Raw genomic sequence first — 19514 nt, 5'->3', positions numbered from 1 at the left:
GATGCTGGCCCTGGGCCAGGAGGAATCACTGCAGAGGAAGGGGGAGGGGACTCCCCCATCCCCCTTGGCCCAGTGCTCCCCCCTCCCCCTCCTCGCCGCTGCAGCAGTCGGTGCGCAGGGGCAGGGCGTGGGGCTTGGAGCCGATCGATGGCTGGAGGAGGGGAGGGCAGGGGGTGGGGAGCTGCTGACTCTGCAGAAAGCTCGGCTCAGCCTGTCGCCGGGAATGCAGCGACTGCTCATGGTTATTAATCTCTCACCATGGCCTGTGGAGTGTGTGTGTGTGTGTGTGTGTGTGTGTGTGTGTGTGTGTGTGTGTGTGTGTGTGTGTGTGTCGGGATGTATGCAGGTATATATATTGGGGAGCGGTGTGAGTGTGAGTAACTGGGCGTTATACAGACTCCCCATCAAGATTTGCCTGTTGACCATAGAGGAGTACTCCGGGGCCAGGAGCTCTGGAGTGGAGAATATGGACACAAAGACCCAGAATGTCGGAGCTGGAAGACCCTACAGAACCCAGAACCCAGAAGGTGGGCCCTAGAGCAGACTGGAGACCTTTAGAGTCCCAGAATCTCTGAGGTGGGCAGGTTATTCTGCTCTGGAGCAGCTCTAGTTATTGGGAAGGTTTTCCTCACATTAAATCGGCTTGACCTTTCTGGAACTTCTCCCTGGCGGTGCTTCTCTCTGCCCTCTGAAGTCAAGCAGAGAACGAGGCTCATCTGGCTTCCTTCAAGACTCGGATCCAATCCCATCTCTCACTGGGGCCTTTCCTCACCGATGGCTTCCCTTTTCCAATTTAAATATCTTGGATGCACTTAGCTGTGGGCTGGCAGCCTCTCCTATTAGAATGTGAGCTTCTTGAGGGAGGGGACCAGATTTGGCTTTTCTTTGTGTCCTTAGGACTTAGCAAGTGCTTGGCAGTCCTTTAAATGTTCCTCTTTTTTCTCTAAGTATCCTTAGCTCCTTCCGGCCATCTTTATATAGATGGCCTGTGCTCCAGTCCTCTCTCCGTCCTGGTCAGGCTTCATTTTGTCAACATTATTAAATAAAGCACCAAGAACTAACATCAATACGCCAGTTACTCTATTCTGGGTGCTAGGATTCTTTTTTTTTTTAATTGAAAAGTTCTATTTAATTAATTAATTAAGATGACATGATTCTTAAAAGAGCCTGCCATCCCAATGAGCCACTTTGCTGATTAATACTGAGCTTGAAGACCGATGAAATCCCTAATCCTTATTCCCAAGAACTGCTTATCCAGCTGGGCCTCCCATTCTGTATTTGGGTAGTTGGATCTTTGAATCCAGGAATGGGACTTTAGGTTTATCTCTCTGGATGGGGATCAAGAGAAGTTAGAGGACTTGCTCACTACTACAGTGAGTACTCTAAAGCCAGCCTGGACCCCTGACCCTGGGATGCTCCCAGTGCAACATGGGAGATAAAAACACAAAGAGATAATACAAAGCAAAATGTGGTCATCATCTAAGGAGGGTCTGCCTGGCTCAGAGGAGAGAGATATCCCTTCCACTGTGTGGTAGCTGAGGTGAGGCTAGAGGAAAGGTAGCATCAGAGGAGGCTTCCTGGAGTCCTTAGTATTTGGGACTGGCCTAGCTCTCCACCCCCGCATCCTGGGCTCAGGGAAAGCAAAGCTAAATTCAGAGCCTTGTGCAGCTTACCTCATATATCTGCTGAGCCTTTCAGGGAAGGGAGGAGGGAAATTCTATCAAAGTTCAATTCAAACCAATCCAATAAGCATTCATTGAGAGCCCGTTCTGGGTAAGGCACTGAATTACATGCTAGAACTACGAAAACAAAACGGGGACAGCCCACCTGCCCCCACAGAGCATACTTTCTCCTAGGGGATATAGCATGGAAGAGAGGCATGAATGAATATAGTCATTTGAAGAGGGAAAGGAATGTTGGTCACAGTTCAAATTGATCAAGAAAGGCTTCCTGTAAGAGGTGGCCCATAGACTAGGCTTTGAATGCTGCCAGGTAGGTATTCTACAAGGGATTTTGGGGGAGCAAGGAGGCAAGCCTGTGCAAATGTGGGAGATGTTTAAGAACAGAAGTAGGCCAGTTTGGATGGAACATGGAGTATAGGAAGGGATATAACATAAAATGAGTCTGACAAAGTAGGCTGGGGTCAGGTGGAGAAGGGCACTTAATGCCAGTCTGAAGACTTCAGATTTTATTCTTGAGGTACTAGGGAGTCCCCAGAGCTTTGGAGTCAGGGAAATAGCAGGGTTAGAAAGATCATTTCCTCCTCGTGCCAGTCAGTAAGGGCCAAGCACACATAGATCCAGTGATTCCCTTCAACTCTCCTGCTATCTTCTATGTCCATTGGGTCACACCTATGATGCTTAGCTCCTAGGCATGGACACTCTGGGAATCATGGCATCTAGAGCCCTGTTAGAGCTTGCCCTAAAGAATCAAGACTTGATGTCCTCCTGGGGACAGCCCAACATTCACTCAATACCTAAGACAGAAAGACCATGGGAGAACAAACTTTAAAGGATGCCAGCCTGGCACTACTCTGACCATAGGTCCAGAAGGCGCCAAGGACCTTCCAAGTCCCCAATCTCCCCTGGGAATCTGCCCCAGTGCCTAGGTCCCCAGAGAATTTCCTGCCTCTAATCAATCTTGGATATGCACTCAGATCTGTATACAGCTTGAGAATCTGCGGTCAACTTTTAAATCCTCATACCTCACAGCCTTTTCCACTTATAATAACAACTAGCATTTACACAGGACTTTAAGCTCTATAAAGTGCTTTACAAATATTATCTCATTTGACCATCACAACAGCCCTGGAAAGGGCTATTATTATTATTCCCATTTTACATAATGGGAAACTGAGGCAGATAGCTACTAAGTGACTAGGGTCACACAGCTAGTATCTGAGGCCACATTTGAATTCAAGTCTTCCCAATTCCAGGCCCAGCACTCTGCCCATTGTGCCACTTACCTGCTTCTCTATTCCCTTTCCCATTTTCTCTTTGGAGTCTCAAGAGGATAGAAGGCACTGAGGCACAGAACAGCATAAATACATGGAGGAGTTATTGTGATGGGAAGTCAGGAGATGGATTCTAATCTCAGGCCCACCACTAACCAACTGTGTGACCTTAAGAAATTCACTTCTCCTTTAAGCACCTCCATCTGGAAAATAGTAGTAGGTGGGCAGGGTGGAAGATATGTAAACACATTCCAGATGGGATATTCTATGTTCCAAACCACCTCCAGCTCTAACAGTCAATATTCAATGGCCAAATCTTGCTATTTCTACCTCTATCCCCTCTTTTCTATCGATACCCTTCTCTCTTCTCTTAAGGCACTCACCCTAGTTCAGGCCCTCATCATCTTCTGCCATGGACTATTGTAACAGCTTCCTAATTGATCTCTCAGCCTCAGATTTCCCCCTCTCTAATCAACCCTCCATATAGCTACAAACCTGATTTTTTTTTAATTGCTAGCCTGCCCATGTCACTCCTCTACTCAATAAACACTAATGGCTCCCTGTTACCTTCAAGATCCAGGGTAATCTTCTGTGTTTGGAATTTGTAAAAGCCTTTTAAAACTTGGCTTCAACCTACCTGTCTGGCTTTATCGCACAAATCTTCCCTCTATGCACCTTGTGGTTCAATAAAACTGGCCTTTCTGCTTTCTATTTTTCACATGAATACTTATGTTCCTTCAAGGCTTGGCTCATGTCACTTTCTTTCCTCCTTCCTTCCTTCCTTCCTTCCTTCCTTCCTTCCTTCCTTCCTTCCTTCCTTCCTTCCTTCCTTCCTTCCTTCCTTCCTTCCTTCCTTCCTTCCTTCCTTCCTTCCTTCCTCCCTCCCTCCCTCCCTCCCTCCCTCCCTCCCTCCCTCTCTCTCTCTCTCTCTCTCTCCTCCTTCTTTCTTTCTTTCTTTCTTTCTTTCTTTCTTTCTTTCTTTCTTTCTTTCTTTCTTTCTTTCTTTCTTTCTTTCTTTCTTTCTTTCTTTCTTTCTTTCTTTCTTTCTTTCTTTCTTTCTTTCTTTCTTTCTTTCTTTCTTTCTTTCTTCTCTTGATTTCTATCTTAGAATCAATACTAAGTATCAGTTCTAAGGCAGAAGAGAGAGGTAAGGGCTAGATAATGGGGGTTAAGTGACTTGTCCAGGGTCACACATCTAGGAAGTGTCTGAGTTCAAATTAGAACCCAGGTCTCTGGACCTGGCTTTCTATCCACTGAGCCACCTAGGCCCCTTGTTCATGCCACTTTTTACATATGTCTTTCTGTTTTCCCCTAATTACTGGTGTCCCCTATCACCTTGAACCTGTTTTGTATCTATCTACATCTATATGTTTCTCCCCTGCAACTGGAAGTTCCTTGAGGGCAGAGATACTTTAAATTTTATTTGTATATCTTCAGTGCCTTGGAACAGAGCAAATGCTTAATGAAGACTTGTTCATTGATTAATGTGTATCCCAAGGCCCCTGCTAGCTCTCACACTATATTTTTTAAGGTCCTTTTTAGCTCTGACATTATTTGTTCTATGTGCTTTTTAGTGCTGCCATTCTATGTTTTAAGATCCTTTCTGGCTGAAAAATTCTATGTTCCAAGGTTTGTTCATCCTCTAATATTCTATGTTTTAGTCTCCCTTTCAAGTTCTTACATCCTAAGGTTCGTCTATATCCTATGGTCCATCTAGCTTTAACATTCTATATTTTAAGGACTCACATCTGTGGCATTCACAGGTCCCTTTCAACTCAGACATTCTCTTTCTTTCGTTCTGTTGTTTTAGATTTTACGTTCTAAAGTTCCTTCTAGTTCTGACATTCTTTATTCTCTGCTCTGTGCTCCCTTCAGATTGTGAAACCTCAGAATTTCAGAGTTGGCAGAGACTTCAGAGGTCAGCCAGAACAACCCATAACTGAAGAGCTGAGATTTCATTCAACACACTGATGAGTGGCTGTCCAGCCTGTTTGGCCCCCTACACAGGAAGGAACCCAGAAGCTACTGAAAGCAGCACTTTCTAGTGTTGGACAACTTGAATTCTCAGGTCAGATTTCTTTACGTCAAATCTCTGTTTGTTGCTTTTTAACTTCTGTCTATTACATCTAGTTCTGCTCTCTGGGGCCAATAGAATGAGTTTAATCCCTCTTCCACATGACAACTTTATTTCTTTCTTTCTTTCTTTCTTTCTTTCTTTCTTTCTTTCTTTCTTTCTTTCTTTCTTTCTTTCTTTCTTTCTTTCTTTCTTTCTTTCTTTCTTTCTTTCTTTCTTTCTTTCTTTCTTTCTTTCTTTCTTTCTTTCTTTCTTTCTTTCTTTCTTTCTTTCTTTCTTTCTTTCTTTCTTTCTTTCTTTCTTTCTTTCTTCTCTTATCTTCCATTTTAGACTCTATACTAAATATTGATTCCAAGTCAGAAGAGTGATAAGCATTAGGCAACTGGGGTTAAGGGACTTGCCCAGGGTCATACAGCTAGGAAGTATCTGAGGTCAGACTTGAACTCAGGTTTTGTACCCCCCCCCCCCAGGTATGGTACTGTATCTACTATGCCATCTAGCTGCCCCATGAGAGATTTTTAATACTTGAAGACAGCTATCATAGTCTTCCCTTCCTCTCAGCTCCTGCCAGCATTATCTTCTCTTTGCTAAACATATCAAGTTACTCATATGACATCAACTAAAGGCCCTGCACCATTATGGTTGCCCTCCACAGGACACTTTCTGGTTTATTAAAATATGATGCCCAGAACTGAAGGCAATATCTAGTGTGGTCTTACAGGGTAAAGAACAGAGGAAAAATCACCTCCTTATTCCTGGAAATTCTTCCTCTCTTCGTGCAGTTCAGGATTGCATTATGTGAGGGGAAGCTAGGGGCACAGTGGATGGGATGCCAGGCCTGGAGACAAGAGATTCTGGGTTCCTTTCTGGCCTCAGACTCTTCCTAGCTGTGTGACCCTGGGCAAGTCACTTAACCTGTATTGCTTAGCCCCTGTCTTAGAACTGATACGAAGAGAGAAGATAAAGATTAAAAAAAAAAGATTGCCATGTGTTTTTTGGCTGCCACATCACACTTCAGAGTCATATTGTTTTCTGTCTAAGATCTCAGGTCTTTCTTCAGATATAGCCATGCCTTCTCTCCTCCAACTGTATTTATGAAGCTGATTTCTTAAACCTAGGTCTAAGATTTTACCTTTCAGTCCAACTCTTCATGACTCCATTTAGGATTTTCTTGGCAAAGATACTGGAGTGGTTTGCCATTTCCTTCTCCAACCCATTTTATAGATGAGGAAACTGAGAGTTAAGTGACTTGCCCAGGGCCACATCACTAATAAGTATCTGAGGCCAGATTTGAATTCCTGAAAATCAGTCTTTCTGTCTCTAAGCCCAGCACTCGATTCACTTTTCATCTTATTTTTGGATCGTGACTCCACTGACCCAGGTGTTAGCTATCTGTCTTTGTCTCAGATCAGCAGCAAATTTGAAAAGGATCTTGTCTCTCCCTTCATCCAAATCATTGATTAAAGTGCTTAGAGCCAAATACAGATCCCCAGGGCATTCCTCCACTGGAGACCTCCCTCCAAGTTGACTTGTAAGCATGAAGGACCAGTTCCTGAGTCTGGCCGCTCAACAAGTTCCTAATCCAGGTACATTGTATCATCCAGTCCATATCCTTATAGGAGAATAGCATGAGATACTTGATCAAACACTTTGCTAAAATCTAGGTCAACACTATTTGCAGGACTCCTTTTATTGGCTAGTTTAGTAACCTTGTCAAAAAAAGAAATATAATTAGTTTGGAATGATCTGTTCTGGATAAGATGTGATTACTGTTTCCTTTTTCTGCATGCTTATTAACCCTCTCTTTATAAAAAAAAAAGAAAAGAAACAAAATCCTTACTTTTCCTCTTAAAATCATGTGTATTGGTTCCAATGAAGAAGAGTGGTGAGGGCTCAGTAGTGGGGGTTAAGTGACTTGTCCAGGGTCACACAGCTGGGAAGTGTCTGAGGTCAAATTTGAACCCAGGACCTCCTTCTCTAGACCTGGCTCTCAGTCCACTGAGGCACCTAGCTGCCCCCTAAGCCTCTCTTTAGTAATATACTTGAGAACTTTCATAAGAATCCAAGTCAAGCTCCCTGGCCTATAGGCTTCAGAAGTCCATTCTCTTCCTTTTTTTGAAAGTTCAGACAATGACCTCCAGTACTATAGCACTTCTCCCTTTCACTAGATCTTCATGTATCACTGACAGTGATTCAACAATCAGATCCTTTACTTTTTTTGGTCCTCCAAGAGCAGATGACTTGATCTGTACCAGATGAATTAAAATCATCAATGGCAACTAGGTACTCTCTTACTATTGAGTGTCAGCTTCCTATTAGCTAGTTTTGTTCTGTCCTCTTCAGTCCATAAGTTATTATTGACAGGGGAAAAATGGAAGCTACATAAGAATGAATCAGCTGTGGTTATTCCCTATTGGAAATCATCACGGTGCCTGTTACCCTAGACAGTGTCTTTTCTTTTCTTTGATTGTTCTTCTTTCCCTCGAGATAGCCAACCATCTAAGCCAAACTACCAGCCTTTTTTTCATTGTCCTTAGTTTTCTTCCCCACTCTTAGCTCATCCTGAGCTTTAGTTTTATTTTATTTATTTTTATTTTTTTACTGTCCTTGCAGTCTCAAGGCATGCTTTTACTTCAAAGCTTTGCCCTTGTTCCTATCTTCTGTAGATCTCTTTTAAACCTCTAAGCTACTTGCAGGAATGTTATTTGCTTGACTATGCATATTTGTTACAATGGTTTGGGATTTCTTTTTTCCAATGGGGGTGGTGGGAGAGAGGGACAAATTAGGTTTTTGCTAACTGAAAAAAAGTTTAATTAGAAAAAGTCTAGGTCGATGAGTTCTCTGTGCATCTATACATTCTATGTTCCAGGGGTCTTTCCAATGCTGACCTTCCTTTTACACTCCAGGCCCTTCAATAGTGACTGGGAAACTCAAGGCTAGGAATTTAGAGGTTCAAGGTAATGACTTGTTTAGTGAATCAACTTCCTTTCTGTAGGTTTAGTGGGACTCCCCAGTAAATAAAAATCTGGAGCAATGGTTTCTTCTTGGCTTTTGATCTCTGACCTCTGGCAAGGGCTAGAAGCCAAGGCAGGGGGCATACTAAGGTCACTGTTCTGGGCTCCAGAGATAATACATATAATTATAATAATCATCCCTTATAGGTGTATTTAATACAACCTTCCTTGGAGGTAGTTAGAGTAAGGATTATTATCCCCATTTTACAGAGGAGGAAAACCAAGGCCCAAAGATTGGAAATGACTTTCCCAAAGGCATATATCAAGTGAGGGACAGAATCGGGTCCAGAATCCAAGAGCTCTGACCAGCTGCTCCAGTCTCATTGCACTTTTCCAGACCAAGGTTGTGGGTTCAGACAGTTGCCTGGTGAAAATGAATCTGAGTTCCAAGAAGCCAGAAAGAGGTAGTTTGAACCCTCCATCCTCCACTCTTTACTTTGCTGTTGACTTTCTAGGATCACAAAATGCCCAGAATTGGAGACACTCTTCGCTAGCTTCCCCAGGGTGATGGATTTTCCAGCCTGATTGAAAAGCATCTCAGAGAGGCTGAGATCTGTGTTGGCGGAGGGGCACCCACTTCACTGAAACCACAGACTGAAATTCACCTACAAAGTACAGAATGATTCAAATTCTAATAGCACTTTAATTCTAATAGCACTTCTCCATTTTACAGAGAAAGAAACTGAGGCTCTGAGAGGTTAAGTGGCACAGTTCATCAGTGGTATTATTTCTGAGGCTGAAGCCAGAGAGGAATGAGAAGGATCCTGGCCTCTCCTCCACTGATATAACAACAGAGGATTAGAAACTGGTGTGAATGAGGATGGCTGGGTTGTGTATGCAGAGTCATAGGTTAGCATAGTCCCCTATAGACTCCTCAGAATCATGTTTTTATTAATTTTAAAATTTAATTTAATTTTTAAAAATTTTATTTAACATTATATTGTCTTGCCTATCAGACCAGGACTGTCTTTCATCTTTCTTAATCTCCCTAGAATTTAGTACAGTGTCTAGCACATAGTAAGTGCTTAATAAATGCTTATTGACTGAAAAAATGTGTATTTAAGTATTTTCCTATGGTTACATGATTCGTGTTCTTTCCCTTTCCTCTTTCCCCTACCCCGTCCCAGAGCCGCTAAGCAATTATATATGGATTATCACTCAATCTCTACTTCCATATTAATCATTTTGGTAATAATCTTTTAAAAACCAAAGCCAGAATTAAATGAACGAGATAAAATACGTAGAATTACCAAGGAATCCTGTTGAAATATAGTTCTCCACCTATATTGTTAAAAACCAAACCAAACCAAGTAGTAGCTCATGCTAAGAGCCCCTCGGGAGGACCCTCCCCCTGTGGACAGAGAAGCCAGCTCTAGATTCTTATGGTCTGAAATGGACCTTGGGGACAATTAGATCCAAACTTTTTTTTTTTTTAACTGAAGTGGAAACTGAGACCCACAACAAGGTGGAGCGACTTGTCTAAAGCCAGCTGGTGAATTCATGGTATCACCTAGCCCAAGCCCCTGGCTCCTCATACAGGGCTCTTTCTACTGTATCACGCTGGCGAGAGGGAGACCCAAACTCTTTCATGTGGAAGAAAGAGCCCTCAACTTCCAGAGCACTCATTCCACCCACCCCTGCCCTAGTGCACCCCCAGCCCTGTAGTGGGAAGCCGGGCTGGTGAAGTCTAGGTGCCGGGGAGGAAGGCGGGAACCTGGGTCTGATACTAAAGGTGGATTGGTAACCGCAGGAAGTCAGTTATAAAGCCGAGTGATACGTTGGCTCCTTTAATTTCCGGCCACGGCAGCCCGGTTATGTAAAGGCAGACAGGCAGGCAGGCAGGCGGGGGAGGGAAGGACTGGCAGTGCCCATCCTAAGAGAGGGCCATTTACAGGGGATGGCTGGGGTGGTCGCAGTTCCAGGCTTCATTCAGCGGGGAAGAAGGGCACGAAGCAGAGAGGCATTGGATAGTCTCAGTACCAGGCCACCGGCAGGAGGCTCAGATTAGCTTCTCCCCCCACTCCCAACACAGAAACCCAGGAAATAATCCAAACCTAATATGTATCGCCCTTGGCACGACATTATGGTATTTTCCCTAAAGACAAAGCTTCTCAATCCTTCCAGGCGTCCTTTTCTGTCCCTGTTCTAGGGTCCCTCCCAGTTCTGACGTTCTAGGTCCAGTTCTGATGCCCTGTGCCCTGGGAGACTGTGGGGTCCATTAGGCACCGAGGAAAGGTGTCTGTCTGCTGGGCACCTGCTGCTTCTTGGAGGGGTCATTCAATGCATTTTGTGATTAGGCTCCAGTTGGAGAGATGATCCCTGTTCCCTGGGAGGTAGAGTGGGGGGGGGGGGCGGGGAGAGGAAAGGGACTCTGAGATAGTGCCCAGGCACCAACCTAGAACCACCTCCCACCTCTGGCCCTTGGTGCCCTGTGTGCAGGGCTCGGGTTAGAAAGGGCCCCTTCAGAGCTGTCCTGTGCCAGGGCACATGATCAAAGGGGCACCGCAGACTGAGTGGAGACGATCTGGCAGGGGGCGGGGGAAGTGGGAGGAATGGAGCAGAGCGTCCAGGGGCTTGGGCCATGGCTGTTCTCTCCCCCGGGACAGGATACCCTAGGGGTGACCTCTGGGACAAAGTGAGAGGGAGGTGGAGCCTGGAGCTGGAATGTGGCACAGTCAAAAGATTCTCCTGACCTGGCAGTCAGGAGACCTCGTTTCCTGCTTGGAGACTTCTTAGCCAAAAGTGGGACCCTGGGCAAATCATTCCCCCTCCCTTGGCCTTTGGCCTCCCTATTCTAAACCAATGGAGTTGGCCTCGACGTTCTCAATAATCCCTTTGAGCTTTCTAGATGGTATGAGTCAATGATTCTTTTCTATAAAACAGGGATGATAATATTTACAAGACCAACTCATAGGATGATTATAAGAAAGGGTTTTTTACCAATCTAAATGTGCTGTAAAATTGGGAGATATTATCCCTGGGAGTGTGTGCCTGGGTGTATGGTGTACCCGACAGCCCCCCCTTTCTCAGGATTAGGGGGCTTAGAAAGAGAAATAGGTCCTAGCCTTCATTCACAAAGCTGGGAGCTGTTCCGCCCCTCTGTCCCCACCTCCTTCTAGTGTTTTAGGAAGGGATGGGGTGGAGAACCAGGGAAAGAGGGCAAAGAAGTGGGGGGACAACAGGAACTCCGGGGTCTTGGCCTGACTTCCCGGCTCCTTCCTCTGCCTCCCGTTGGAAGGTTGATTGATTAAAAGGAAAGCATGAGAGAAAATAGAGAGAGTATTAGATAAACAGAGGAGGAAAGTTGGTTTATATAATCACGGGTACAGTTTGTACTCAACTCTGCACGGATTAAGAGTTGGCATTCAGGAGAGATCATTTCACAGGCTGCTGCTGGGCGGAGCAGGGAGGGCTCCGCTTCCCTCCCCCTCCTCCAGCCTTGCCAGCTGGCTCTCCTTGCCACCTTGCTCTCAGAACCCCATTCTCTTGCCTTCAGACCCCCCCCCCCCAACCCATGAGCCCATCTATCAACCAGAGCAGTTTCCCGCCACTGTCTATAAGCTCCACCCTTGCAGGGCACTTGGGCAGGGATCCCACCCTTTTATTGGGGATCAGGAAGCCACATGCCTTGACTCTCCTTCTCCTCAGTTGGGTTCCAGGTCTCAGTTTTCTATAGGTCAGAAGTGGGAAGAAAGACTTCACATTCCACCTTCTCCCCGACCTCCCAAGCAGCAGGGGAGGCTTAATGACAGGTTATCCGGTGCTTGGAGATCCCCAGAAAAGAAGGCCAAATAGAGCCTGGCTCTGCCGACCAGGGTGACTCAGAAGTCCTGGAAGCTTCCCCCGGGGAAAATCGGGAGTCCAATCCTTCTGCCAGGCTGCCTGGAGATCTCCATGCACTCACTAAGCTGGTGAACTATAAGAAGCAGAAGAAGCAGCACCACAGGACAGGGTTGGATGGTCCTTAGAACTGACTGTCAGAGCTGAAAGGACTCTTAAAAGGTACAATATGGAACGTGAAAGCTCGGAGAGACCTCAGAACAAAGAAGAGAATGTCAGAGCTGAAAGAACATAGAACGTTCGAGCCAGAAGAGACCTTTGGACCTACGATATAGACTGTCAGAGTAGGGGGTGCCCCTAGAACGTCAAATGTTAGCGCTGGAAAGGGATTTAGGCATCCTCTGGTACAAGCATCCGTAGCCTTTTCATTTGGGCCATGAACCTCTTTGGCAGTTTCTGGGGAGACCCATGGGCTCCTTAGAATTATGTTTTCAAATGCATAAAATACACGGGATAACCAAAGAGAGCAGGTATATTGGAATATAATGATCAGAACATTCCCCAAACCGATAGTTCCCTTGAAATCTCTTGATGTGCCATCATGGGGGTAGAGGAAGTAGTTGGCAGTGCTTAAGAACCATTGCCACAGTCTAACGTGCCCATTGTCCAAAGTCATAGAGAATTAGGGACAAAGCTAGAACTGGCACCCGCATCTCTTGACTCTCATGCCAATGCTCTTTTGACTCACATGCTGATTTCTTCTAGTTGAAATGCCTGGGTATCCCTTAGCCTCTGGGCTGCTCAGAAAGGAGAGACAGCGCCCATGGCGAATGGAGATGTGTTGGCGGGAAGCGGCCATGAAAGGTTGGCGCAGCTGTTGCTGAGGCGGTGCCCTTGCCCGAGAGAGAAACGATGGTGGGGGGGAGGTGTGGAACTTTGGCCTCCTTGATTGCCAAGTTGGCGCCTGCCCCTGCCTGAGGACATGGTGGTGTAACTGGGCAGGGCCCTACATGCCACTGGGACGCTGTGGCAAATGCCTGCAGGATGGGCACCAGGTGGGGCCTCCCAGAGAGCAAAGAACTGAGCTGAGAGAGTGCCTCCTAGGCATAGTCCCGAGTTTCCAGGGCGGGAAGCAGAGATGGGCACATTTTGGGCAGTGCCAGTTGGTTGGCATAACAGGAGGGGGGCAGGGGATAGGCTGATGGTTCTGCAGAGAAAAGAAAGGAGGGGAGGGGTTGGGGGCCACTGGGTGGAGGGGAGGGGAAGCAGCTTGGACCTAGGGAGGGGGGAGGCTTTGAGGGAGGGAAAGGTGGGATGGGGGAGGTGGCTCAGTCAGGAGGATGAGTTATTTTTTCCTGTAATGGTTCATCCAACTCCAGTATATGGGGGAAAGTTCAGGGCCCCAGCAGCCAGAACAGTATAAACATCTCCATTGGATTCCCAGGCCAGCAGTGGTGCTGCCCCAGGCCTGGGCACTGGACCATGGGTGCTGACTGCCACCTGCTGGTTTCCCAAAGTCCTGAACTCGCCTCCAGAGTCAAAATGAAATTGGAAAATCTTTCTTGATCTCAGATGGCCTGGGCCATGGATTGAGCTTCTGATCCCACTTGCCCCCAGCAGATGCCTCAGACTCACCCCTCCCCTCCCCCAGCTAAAGATACCTCAAATAAGAATCCAAATTTATGTAGCACTAAATAGCTTATAAAGGTTCTTTCTTTCTTTCTTTCTTTCTTTCTTTCTTTCTTTCTTTCTTTCTTTCTTTCTTTCTTTCTTTCTTTCTTTCTTTCTTTCTTTCACCCTTACCTTCCTTCTTGGAGTCAATACTGGGTAATGGCTCCAAGGCAGAAGAGTGGTAAGGGCTAGGCAATGGGGGTCAAGTGACTTACCCAGGGTCACACAGCTGAGAAGTGTCTGAAGTGAGATTTGAACCAAGGACCTCCTGTCTCTAGGCCTTGCTCTCAATCCACTGAACTACCCAGCTGCCCCCAAAATGTATTTTTCAAAAATTAATTAAACCTTCATTTAAAGATACAAATTTAAAAAGTAGATACAAAATACCAAATTTTTGGGAGAGGCATGAGGGTGTGATTCATACTTGGCACACCCTATACACATGCACACACACACACACCTATGAGAGATAGCAGTGAGACTTATTGAGATGGATATCATGATTGGGATATAGCTATGAAAGGATATAGCATTCAAAGCAAAAACAAAAAGATGCTAGGTCAGTGCTTCTATATTAAGAAAATATGCTCATGAGAGGCAATCTAGAAACTGGAGAAGGGAAATGTGATAGAGAACATTTGGGTAAGGACTGTTGGAGGGAGAAACCGAAGTTATATTATCACCAGATATACTAGAGACCTCCTTGACAGAAGAATGAACTAGATGAGATTAGGAAACAGATCTGAAATCTGGCATGGGGGCATGCTATAGTAGAGACAGGGGCTTCAATTATCTATACATCTTTAGGAGCTCTTTGTGCCAAAAGAAGAATTGTGGATGAATTCTTGGCTTGTTTTTAATGATCATTTCCCTCTTTAAAAAGTGGGAACAGTGAGGGGAAATGTTATTCTGGAACTGATTCTTACCAATAAAGCCACTGATGCCTAGGTTACCCACACCCATCCATTTCCACTCCTATACCTTGTCTTCTTTAAAAAAACACACACACGATTTATCTTCTTTCTTAGAATCAATTGGTTCCAAATGAGGGGATACCCTCTGACTGGAGAATAGCTGAACAAATTGTGGTATTTGATGGTTATGGAATACTATTGTGCTGAATAATGAATAAGAATAATGAACTGGAGGAATTCCATGTGAACTGGAACAACCTCCAGGAATTGATGCAGTGAAAGGAGCAGAACCAGGAGAACAATGTACACAGAGACTGATACACTGTGGTACAATTGAATGTAATGGACATCTAGCAGCAATGCAATGATCCAGGACAATTCTGAGGGACTTATGAGAAAGATGCTATCCATATCTAGAGAAAGAACTGTGGGAGTAGAAACACAGAAGAAAAACAACTGCTTGATCACATGGCTCGATGGGCATATGACTGAGGATGTAGACTCTATAAACAATTACCTTAGTACAAATATCAATAATATGGAAATAGGTCTTGATCAATGACACATGTAAAACCCAGTGGAATTGCTTGTTGGCTCTGGGAGGGGGTAGGAGGAGTGTGTGTGTGTGTGTGTGTGTGTGTGTGTGTGTGTGTGTGTGTGTGTGTGTGTGTGTGTATGGAAGAACATGAATCTTGTAACCATGGGAAAATATTCTAAATTAATTGATTAAATAAAATTTTCCAAAACTTGGAAAAAAACAATAGCATTAGTAAAAGATGTATGTTTTTAAAAAAGAATCAATTGATTCCAAGGTAAAAGAAGATAAGGGCTAGGCAATTGGGATTAAGTGACTTGTCCAAGGTCATATAGCTAGGAAGTGTTTGAGGTCACATTTGAACCCAGGACCTCTGAACTCTAAGCCTGGATCTCTGTCCACTGAACCATCTAGCTGCTCCTATACCTAGTCTTTCTTTTAAAAACCCTTAACTTCTGTCTTAGAATCAGTAGTGTGTACTGGTTCCAAGGCAGAAGAGCAGTAAAGGCTAGGCAATGGAGGTTAAGTGACTTGTCCAGGGTTACACAACTGGAAAGTGTCTGAAGACCTCTTGTCTCTAGGCCTGGCTCTTAATCCACTGAGCCACTTCACTGCCCCCTACACTTAAGTCTCTTGAAAACTCCTAGAGGAAGTCACTTGAAGGGACTAAATGTGTTATCTAAATTTGTTATCTCATTTCAGCTGGGCCCACTCTGTTGTGTGACTATATTGTTCCCTAATTGATACTCTCCCTAACAGTAGATTCCCTCCTCAAACCTCTTACAGTTGCCCCTTTACCTTCCTCTCAGCAGAAAATTCACCTGTTTTACTGATAAAATGAACTTCCTTTTTTCTCTTATCTCATACCACAAATATCTTCAGTGTTGTCTGTACCCTTGTACTTTCCTTTTTTGATCTAGTCTGTAACACAGATAGCTTTTTCTCCTAACCAGGGTCCAACCAGACCCTAAGCCCTGTTGTCTTTCCTATATACTTACCTTTTTGATCATTTCCTCTCATTCTAGTCTTCAATCCTGACAGCCTACAAATATACCCAGGTCTTTGATATCCATAGACACACATACACACCCAACCCCTTCATTGAACCTTGCCACCCCAATCTATACCTTTCCTCCCTTTCACAGCCAAATTCCTAGAAGTCAACACTACTTTTCTTTCCACTCACTTCTCAATCTGCCTTCTGACCTAATCACTCAACCTAAACTGCTCTCTCTGAGGTTACTAATGATTGATAAATCTGATAACTCTTTCTCAAGCCTCATCCTTGAAAAAAATATTTCTGAAGCCTTTGACATTGTTGATCACACCCTTCTCTTGGTCAATATCATCCTCCTAGGATTTAATGAGACTGTTTTCTCCTGCTCTCCAATCTGCCTGATAATTCCTTCTCATTCTCCTTTTCTTGATTATCATCCATGTCCCACCCATTAATTTTGAGCATCCCCTAACCTTCTTTCCTGAGACCTCTCCTCCTCTTCCTCAATGATCTTATCAGCTCACATGAGTTGTTATCATCTCTATGCAGATGACTCTATTTTACCACCCCTAGTCTCTCTCCCTGTGTTCTAGCTTCAATTCATCAACTTCCAGCTAGATATCTCTAACTGGATGTTTCATTTTTTCATGTCCAAAAGAAGACTCATTATCTTTCTATCCCCTCCACCCCCAAACACATAGATCCTTTCCATTGCCGTATTTCTGTTGAGAACACCACCATTTTATTAGTCATCCAATTTCATAGCTTCAAGATCATTCATTATCAAACAATATCAATGTAGCAGTTGGCCAAATTGAAAGTGCTAAATAAATAAATGCTAGTTATTATCATTATCTTCAACCCTTCCTTCTCTTTTCTCCCAGACCCACCGCCAATCAGACTCCAAGTCTTTTTGTTTCTGTTAGTACCAACAGATTTCTTATCATTCCCTTCTTTCTACTCACTCTCCTGACCACCACCATCCTTCAGACCTTCCTCACTTCTCTCCTTTGGACTATTTCAATAGCCTCCTTATTGGACGCTTGACTACCAACTTCTCCCTTCCCTAATCCATTCTTTATTCAGCTGCTCAAATCATCTTCCAAAAATATAATTCTGACCCTGTTATTCCCCTCCTAGAGAATGTGTAATGATTCCCTCTTACTCATGGGATAAAATCCAGTCTTTGTTGGGCATTTAAAGTCTTTTATAAACTGGCTCTAGTCTACCTTGCTAGGCTTATTTCATGTTCCTATTCAAATGCTAGATATATGAACCAAACTGGCCTATTTGCTTTCTCATCCACCTCTCTCTTCACATAGCTGTTCCCTATGTGTTTTCTCACATCCTTCTCTTAGAATCCCCGACTTCCTTCAAGGCTCATTGCATTGATCACTTATAGAAAGTTGTTCCAGAACCCCTTGGTTATCAATAGTTATACTCTTTTCAAATTATCATGTATGAACTTATATATTTACATGGATATCGTTCATGAGAATATAAGGCCCTTGAAGATAATGACAAATTTTTTTTTTTGGTTTTGTCTTTATGTCCCCAGAACCTAGGACAGCACCTTGTACCATAGTAGGTGCTTGTAGGATTGGATTAGAGCTAGCTGCTGAAGTAGATAGAGATCATGAGATCCTGGGGGAGAAGTGACCAATCCATTTTAGCTTTTGTGCTAGAATAGAAAAAAGGAATCGAAGCCGTAATGTAGCATGTATTCTAGATGGGGTGTGAGTGTGTGTGAAAGAGTGGGGATTAATTATTTATTTTAGCTAAAGAGGAAGATCAAAGAAAGGACAGCTGATCAAGGTGGATGGGATGATGATAGACCATAGAAAGAAAGCCAAATCACTCAACTCTTAATTTGCTTGTTTTTCTCCCAAAGAGAATGATCTTTGGACTGGAAAGAAAGGAACAAAAATGGTTAATAGGGAGTTGATAACCAAGATAAATAGGGAGATAACTAAGATCGTATTTAGTTGCCCTGAGAGACGCAAGTCACATGGCTCAGATGACATACATCTCAGGACACTGAAAAAAGAAGCAGATGTACTTGGTTAAAGATCTCTGAAAGATTGAGAAGTGAGGGAGAGGTACTGCAGGATTGGAAAGCAGCTGATGTTGTACCATTTGCTTTTTTTAAAGGAAGAGAATGGATCCTACAGTTCAAGACCAGTAATCCTGATTTTGATTTCTGGCCACATTCTAGAAAGTGCTATTGAAGAGATGGCAAGTGATCACATGACAGTAGAAGCAGTCTACAAAAAGCCAGAACAACTTTAACAAGAAGTTATTGAATTTGAAAATGTCAGAAGACAATTATCAAAAAATTTTTCTACGTGTAACTGAAAAACAAAAATTAATTAACAATTTAAAAAATTAAACAAGAACAAGTTGTATCCATCTAACCTAATTTCCTCCCCCTCCCTTAAAATAAAACATTATTAAACTGTTAGTTTGGAAGATTGTTTTTTATCATGGTTCTCTTGTGAACAAGATGGTGAAAAATAAGCTAGAAATGAACACTAGTGACTAGATTTGGAGCTGATTGAATGTAAGACTCATATGATTAAGGCCCTACAGGTGAAAGGGATTTTCAAGATCATCTAGTCCAGCCTCTTCATTTTGCAGGTGAGGACACTCAGGCCCAAGGAGATTGTTGACTTGCCCCAATTCACATAAAAAGTGGATTTAGAGGTGAGATTTGAACCTAGGTCCACTGCTCCTAGAGCCAATAACTCCCCCCCCCCATTGTGTCCTGCTGCCTTGAAGATGGCCATGAATAGTTCAATGTCAACCTGAAAGTATATTTTCAGGGAATCTATTTGGACCTATGTCATTCAACATTTTTAGTCATGATTTTGGCAATAAATTAACCAACCATCATTTTATTGCGCAACTACTATGTACGAGGCACTGTTCTAGATCCTGGGAATACAAATCTAAGAATAAAATCCCCCTTCCTTTCAAGGAGCTTACATTCTAATGTAAAAACAAGGAGTCCACATATATGTATATAGAGAATAAATGGAGGGAATAAATAAAAAATGAATAAAAGAGTTAAAAACAAGATGGTTTGGGGAGAGAGGGAAATAATAAGAGCAAGGGGGAGGGATGAAGATCAGGAAAGGTTTCGTGTAGAAGGTGGTACTTCAGCTATACCAGCAAAGAGCAGGATTCTATGAAGTTTAGGTTAGGAAGTAATGTATTCCACATATGGGGGAGAGCCAGTGCAAAGGCGCAATGGTGGGAGATAAAACGCTCTGTGTAAGGGACAAAAAGAAAGTAAGTTTGGCTTTATCTCAGAGTAAAGAAAGGGAATGAGCGTCCAGTGTGGCTGGAAAAAGTTTGGGGCCAGGTTGTGTAGAACTTTAAAAGCTAAACAGAGAAGCTGATGTCTTATCCTAGAATAATAGAGAGCCACTGAAGATGATTAAGTAGAAGAGTCACCCTGTCAGATCCAAATTTGAGGAAGGTTACTTTGGCAGCAGTGTGTAGGATGGATTAGAGCAGGCATAGATTTGAGAACGGGAAACCAGTTAGGAGACTTTTGTAAGAATTTAAGCAAAA

General features: G+C 43.8%; 1 long non-coding RNA gene across 1 annotated transcript; it reads left to right on the top strand.

Annotated features, from left to right (window-relative positions):
* Window positions 1-225: 225 nt before the first annotated feature.
* Window positions 226-9465, top strand: LOC103104870 (uncharacterized). Its single transcript, XR_465766.3, has 3 exons — window positions 226-527; window positions 4829-5021; window positions 8497-9465. It is a non-coding gene; the product is annotated as an uncharacterized LOC103104870 (long non-coding RNA).
* The last annotated feature ends 10049 nt before the right edge of the window (window positions 9466-19514 follow it).

The sequence above is a fragment of the Monodelphis domestica genome, chromosome 3 (assembly GCF_027887165.1).
Source record: "Monodelphis domestica isolate mMonDom1 chromosome 3, mMonDom1.pri, whole genome shotgun sequence".
In the NCBI taxonomy this organism is placed as follows: Eukaryota; Metazoa; Chordata; class Mammalia; order Didelphimorphia; family Didelphidae; genus Monodelphis; species Monodelphis domestica.
This window is presented reverse-complemented; position numbering and strand designations above follow the sequence as displayed.